At 39.8% G+C, this 7,334-nt stretch overlaps 1 non-coding gene across 1 annotated transcript; it reads left to right on the forward strand.

Annotated features, from left to right (window-relative positions):
• The first annotated feature begins 894 nt into the window (after nt 1-894).
• On the forward strand, nt 895-966 carry TRNAG-GCC (transfer RNA glycine (anticodon GCC)). Its single transcript has one exon. It is a non-coding gene; the product is annotated as a tRNA-Gly (tRNA).
• The last annotated feature ends 6,368 nt before the right edge of the window (nt 967-7,334 follow it).

Here is a 7,334-nt window from a genome sequence, read left to right on the forward strand (position 1 = left end):
CTGACTCTTTGAGACCCCATGGACTGCGTCACACCAGGCTTCCTGTCCTTCACTATCCCCTGGAGTCTGCTCAAACTCATGTCGCTGGAATCAATCATGCCATCCAACCAGCTCATCCTCTTTCGCCCCCTTCTCCCCCTGCCCTCAGTCTTTCCCAGCATCAGGGTCTTTTCCAATGAGTCAGTTCATTGCATCACATGGCCAAAGTATTGGAGTGACATCCTGAGAGTGAAGGCTCTGTGCTGTGCTAGGGGGTAAGGGGTGGGGTCAGGGGGAATGTTTGCTCCCTGCTTCTGTAACCATTTGGACCCCAGAAGAAGCCAGAACTAAGATTCCAAAGGGACAGAATGGTCTAGCAAGCCACTAGAAATTCAGATCTAGGTAAGCACAGGAACTTTTTCACATCCTCAAGCTGTGAGGGTTAGGAATATCCATATTCTTTGAACTGAAGAGGGAAAAAAAAGAAAAACCTGGTTAATTGACAACATTTTCATGGCCGTTCTTTCTTTAATAAGCAATTTTGAGACCATTTACTATGTCCCTTTCGACCTACCATGGCTTTCAACTTTAATGAGTTTCTTGTATGGAATTTTTATAATTTTTACTTTTTGTATTACAGAAGTTAGTATTTGATGATGGGCCTGAAGCCAGCTGAACATACTTTAGAAGTTTCTAAGGTATCTGATTGAGTTTATCAGCTTCTTTCTCGGAGCTTCTTTACTGCCTCTCAGAAGGATTAGAGTTTGTTCACAATTGTGCCGAGCTTGACATGATGAAACACTTAATCAGAAAGGAGCCTCACAGACGGCCGATTCCTCGGCTGCTTCATTGAGTAATGAAGGACCAACAGCTCCCCCTAGTGAAATAACAGGGGTACTAAACGTTTCTATGGTTTCCCGGGTGGCTCAGATGGTAAAGAACCTGCCTGCCATGCAGGAGACCCTGGTTCGATCCCTGGGTTGGGAAGATCTCCTGGCGTAGGGAATGGCAACCCACTCCAGTGTTCTTGCCTGGAGAGTGCCGTGGACAGAGGAGCCTGGCAGGCTACAGTCCATGAGGTTGAAAAGAGTTGAACACGACTGAGCAACTAACACTTTGACAAGGAAAAGGAAAACTGAGATATGCAAACATACACTATTGTCTTACTTAAAATTCTGCATATTTTGTGACTTCTCTGGTGGTTCAGATGGTAAAGAATCTCCTGCAATGCAGGAGATGCAGGTTCAATCCCTGAATTGGGAAGATCTCCTGGAGAAGGGAATAGCTACCCACTCCTGGAGAATTCCATGGACAGAGGAACCTAGTGGGCTACAGTTCATGGGATCGCAAAGAGTCAGACACAGCTGAGCGACTAACACTATTTAAACGTTTCTATGAGCTAACTTCAGAGACCTATTACATCAGCTCGAATTCAGGATCAAACCTCTTTCTATTGCAGATCTTCAGAAGTAGAATCAAAAACTATCAGTAAAAATTCTGATTGTCAGTTAGGAATAAGTTAAACAATATATTAACTATTATATTTATAACTGAAAGACTTTATCATATAATGCACTTTATTTATGTTTATTATTATTTTTAAATATTTTACTTAAATATTTAATATCTGGCTGCACCGGATCTTATATACTCCATCTTTGCTACAGCATGTGAACTCTCAGTTGCAGCACGTGGGGTCTAGTTCTCTGACCAGGGATTGAATTTGGGCCCCCTGGCATTGGGAGTGTGGAGCCTCAGCACTGGAGCATCACAGAAGTCCCTCATACACTTATTTCCATAGTCTTGTTCTTCAGTTGGAAAGTCATATCTGATTCTCTGTGTCCCCATGGACTGCACCGTGCTAGGCTTCCCGATCCTTCACTATCTCTTGGAATTTGCTCAAACTCATGTCTTAAATCTGAAAAGAAAAAACAGATAAAAGTGAATTTGTCTCAGAACAATCATTCATCTCCACTTATCAAAATAGTCATAAGGGCTTATTAAAAGAACAGCAAATATTGAAAGATTACTGGTAAGATCAAAATATTTTGACTGGATTTTCATGAGAAATTAATAAATATGGCTAAGAAACTGCCAGTAATACATTTGGGGAAAATTATAAAATGCCAAGAAAGAAACACATATTCTATTTTTCTCTTCTCCAGGTGTGAACAGAGCTTAGTAGAGATTGGATCTTCCTAACTGTCTTCCCTACCTGGTTCTTTCATTGAAATAGAAAATTATTCTGCAGAGCTCTCAAGTAATGCATGACACAAGAGAAGTGATTCCCAGAAGACTTTAAAATTAAATGAAAAGAGACCCAAAGGCCCAAATTACATGGAGCCACAAATTACATACAGAAGTCAAATCAATAAGATTTGACAATCTAGTGAAAATGGCTTGACAGAGAAGAAATTACTTCTTTCAGATTCTACTAATTATTGAATAGAACACATATTCATGGAATTCATTCACAGTTGAAGTGCATTCACTAGATAGGTTAGAGAAAAGCTCTTATCAAATTATACTTTTAAATGTAAGCAATATAGAGTTGGTTAATATTTAATATTAATCTACCGTTTGGGGGCATTCATTGAAAAGAGCAAAGTTCAAGGTTTGAACCAGGAGGCAAAACATTCAAAGTTGGTTGGATTTTCAGGCAGAAATACAAATCTAATAATCCATGTTGAGTTATAGAGTTTCTGATGCAGACACCTAGAAAAATGAGTTTCCAAACAATTAGTTTTGATCAACGGTATCTGATGGGTCTAAGAACCCCATCTAAATGGGTGTCATTTCTGGAAAGAGATCTAAATTTAGAGGCTTGCTAATGTCCAGCATTACCCTCCCAAGCCTCTTCAGATGCACCTGTCCTGACCACAGAAGTCCATCCAACTGAGGGGAGCTCACTGCTTCCGGCTCAGGAGTTAGTACAGCCCGCCTCCCACTTGCCTGCTTTTACTCCTTTGTGTCTCCCTGGTGCCCTTGGTTCTTTGATTCTCTTGTTTTTCCCCCTCTCTCAAGAACTTTGCTATGGCGACAAGAAAAGGAATCATATTTTCCCAAAGTAACATCTTTTCCATCATTGTAAATGAGACTATGTTTACACATGATCACTGTTGCGATAACAATGAAAAGACTGTAGAAGTTTGTGATTCCAACAGTCTGGATACAAGATACCCTGACCAGTTCTTCCGCTTACACCAACAAAGCCTGCTGGGCTACAAAATAACTAAAGATATTTATAACCTAATAAGAATCTTTAAAAAATGATACAAACGAACTTGTTTACAAAACAGAAATAGACTCACAGAAGAAGTAGAATCCCATGGACACAGGAGCCTGGTGGGCTACAGCCCATAGCGTTGCAGTCCGACATGACTGAAGCGACTTAGCACACACACAGAGAAAACAGATGTCAACTTGAATTGTATTTTTAGCAAAAGGAAAATCTATCAGAAATGAAAGTAAAATAAACTAATTTTCAGATCAATAAAAACTTTTCCAGCTGGTATTTTTTTTTTTTTTTTTTTTTTTGCCATGCCCCAAGGCCTGTGGGATCTTAGTTACCTGATCAGGGATAGAACCAACACCTCCAGCCTTGGAAGCTGGGAGTCTTAACCATTGGACCACCAGGGATGTGCCTTCTAGCAGTAACTTTTATTAATGAAATTCTGAAGGCAGTGTTTCATGAAAAGGAAGGGGACTTCAAATGTAGATCTGAGATGTAAGAGGGAGCACAAGGAGGTATAAACCTATGCAAATGATGGCTGTGTAAAATAGTATCAATCAACTCTGTAGGGTTTAAAAAGCAAGATTTAAAAAATGCACTACAAAAAAAGGAGTATGCAAAGTTATGGTGTTCCAAACTCCTTGTAACATTTAGCAAAATTGTTAAGATATTGCTAATTGCTAAGCCACTTCAGTCCTGTCCGACTCTATGCGACCCCATAGACGGCAGCCTACTAGGCTCCTCTGTCCCTGGGATTCTCCAGGCAAGAATACTGGAGTGGGTTGCCATTTCCTTCTCCAATGCATGAAAGTGAAAAGTGAAAGTGAAGTCGCTCAGTCGTGCCTGACTCTTAGCGACCCCATGGACTGCAGCCTACCAGGCTCCTCCGTCCATGGGATTTTCCAGGCAAGAGTACTGGAGTGGGGTGCCATTTCCTGTTAAGATATTATGTGACTTTAAATTTGATTAAGTTAAACAACGTCAACGATCAGACTGGTGAGAGACACAGGTGGGATCCCCAAGGTCGTGGTAATGTGCCATTTCGTAATCTAAGCTATGGACACATGGTTGTGCATTTTATCTGTTGCATTCTTTTCTCTTACCCATCTTCATATCTGCTCAGTGTTATGAATTAGCCAGGAGAGAGGTTTGTGTGATGAGCCAGTAGCTGTTCAGTTACTATGTCACGTCCGACTCTGTGACCTCCTGGGCTGCAGCACGCCGGGCTTCACTGTCCTTTGCTATCTCCCGGAGTTTGCTCAAATTCATGTCCATTGAGACAGTGATACTGTCCAACCATCTCATGCTCCATCTCCCCCTTCTCCTCCTGCCCTCAGTCTTTCTCAGCATCAGGGTCCTTTCCAATGAGTTGGCTTCTCACGTCAGGTGGCCGAAGTATTGGAGACAGTTGAGTGAAATGTAATACTGCTTTCAAGGTGCTTACACTGCACTGAAGGAAATAGAAATGTCCTTGAATGATTAAAGTTCAAGGGAGGAACTGAAAAGCAGCTAGGAATCTTGCACAGCCAGTAAAGTGAGAGGAGAGGGCAGACAGCGAAATGGGGCTCATTAAGCTAACTGAGAAGGATTGGTGAAAGGGGTGGCCCCGACAAGGGATGAATAGTCTGTCTAGTTCACAAGTTAAACAGACCAGTTTGCGGTAGAAAACTGAAAATAAAAGCAATGATTGTATCGTTTGCCTACTTTAGCCCTCATTTCCTAGAAAGACTGATTGGAAGGGCAACAGGGTCACTTTCAGATATTCCTCCATAACAATCTGCCCTCTTTAGATACAACATGAAATCTGGAGCTGGGGTGCAAGTCTTATCCAAGAAATCTAGCTGGGGAGCAATAAAGCAGGACTTGGGATTTTATGTTTCCCATATGTATTCAAACCTTTTTACAGATACAGTGTAGATCTTTGAACTGCAGGGGCCATCCCTGTCCTTCACTGGCTATTAGATGTTTTAGATAAAGGAAAAACTCAAATACACATGGAGTGAAAATGCATCCGTCATGAAGAAGAGCATCGCTAGGAATCTGAGAGTCACAAGGAGAGTGTGTTAGTCATAAAGAAAACCTTCCTTTATGCACTCCTTCTTTTATTGGGAATGACTTGGGTGCCATTACACAGGCTCTCTGTCCTACAGCTTCCAGATTTACAATGATTACCCAACATGATTGATCAATAAACTATCCAATAACTCATCAGGGTGGCTGGAGTGTAAGGTACTTTGCATTTTGTGATTGAAAATCCTCTCAAACTATCACTTGTAACTTTGATCTTATTCTAAACCTATTATCAATGATGTTGGAGATTTATTGGTTGAATGTGGCTAATGGAATCTCCAACAAGTCAACTGCAATGTTCCCCCTGAGACTTGTATTCTAAACAGCGCAGGTATTGTGATTGTTCCAGTGGATTCTAACTGTGGGTCTACCACTGTTTGACCATGGGAACTTTAAGATTCTTTGCCTCTCTGAGATCAGACATCCTCTGAATAATGGAAACGGCACTACTCCACCTCCTAACTCCCCAAGGGTCTTGGGAAAATCAGAAATGAAAGTAATATTTCTTTGAAAACTAGAAGGTTGCACACACACACAAATAATATTATTTTTCCTAATTGAACAACTTAGGAAATTAATTAATTAGTTTTATTAGGTATAGTGGATATAAAAGAAACAGTACATGTTTAAAACATAAGTTGAAAAGTTTTAGCACACACACACACATATATACCAAAGTTTCTTCATATTCCTAGATGATTTTTGCTCCTGGCTATTTCCCTTCTTCCTTTATAATCTAAAAGATTCTTCTTTCTTTCCCCTCTCTAATTGCATTGGTTAGGACCTCTAGTACAATGTTGAATAGTAGTGGTGAGAGTGGACATCTTTTCCTTGTTTCTGATCTCAGAGAGAAAGACTCCAGTCTATAGCCACTAAGTATGACCTTAGCTGTAGGTGGTTTGTAGATGCTGCTTATCGGGTCAAGGAAATTTCCTTCTATTTCTAGTCTGTAAACAGTTTTTTTAATCAGGAATATCAGTTTTTATCAGATGTTGAATTTTGCCAAGTAGTTTTTCTGCATTTATTGAGGTGATCATGTAGCGTGTTAATATATGAAATATGATTGATTTTCAAACATTAAATCAACCTTGTATTTCTAGAATAAACCCCATTTGGACTTGACATGTTATCCTTTTAATATATTGTTTGATTAAATTTGCTACAACTTTGTTAAGGATTTTTACATCTATATTCTTAAGGATGTTAGTCATCTTTCTTGTAATATTTTTGTCTGGTTTTGGTATCCAAGGAATGCTGGCCTCATAGAATGAATAGGTGAGTATTCCCTCATCTGGAATTTCATTGATGAGTTTGTATAAAATTAATATTATTTCTTCCTTAAGTATCAGAGCTGCAAATGCCTCCCCACCCACCCACCTCCACTCTGCAACTGAGTCATCTTTTCCTGTTTCTTTGCCTGTCTAGCACTTTCTGATTGGATAACAATAATGGTTTGAATTTTACCTTGTTAGAATCTGGATATTTTGTGTTACTATATATATTTCTGAGCTTCGTTCTGGAATGCTGTTCATTTCCTTCAAAAGGATTGGATCCTTTTGTGGCTTGCTTTTAGCTTTGTTGACTGGGTCCAAGCAGATCCCCTTTTGAAGTTTTTTTCACTACTAAGTCAGTACTACATGAGTCTTTAAACTGATAATATAAGTTTTAAATTTATCTTATTGAACTATAGTTGATTTACAGTGCCGTGTTAATTTCTACTGTACAGTAGAGTGATTCAGTTATATATACACACATATGTTCTTTTTCATACTCTTTTCCACTGTGGTTTTTATTACAGGATATTAATACAGCTCCTTGTGCTATACCTTAGGATCATATTTATCCATCCTATATATAATAGTTTGCATCTGCTAACGCAAACTCCTACTCCATCCCTCCTCCACCCCCTCCATCCCAACTGATGTGGTATAAATACAAGGGTTCCAGTTTTTCTGTCCGAATGATGGCTGGTCCCATGTGAGCTGAAGCAGCTGTTCTCTGTAATCCTTTCTGGTGGTTATTTTCCTGGCCTCGGGTAGTTTCATCATATGTA

This window comes from Bubalus kerabau, chromosome 21 (assembly GCF_029407905.1).
Source record: "Bubalus kerabau isolate K-KA32 ecotype Philippines breed swamp buffalo chromosome 21, PCC_UOA_SB_1v2, whole genome shotgun sequence".
NCBI lineage: Eukaryota > Metazoa > Chordata > Mammalia > Artiodactyla > Bovidae > Bubalus > Bubalus kerabau.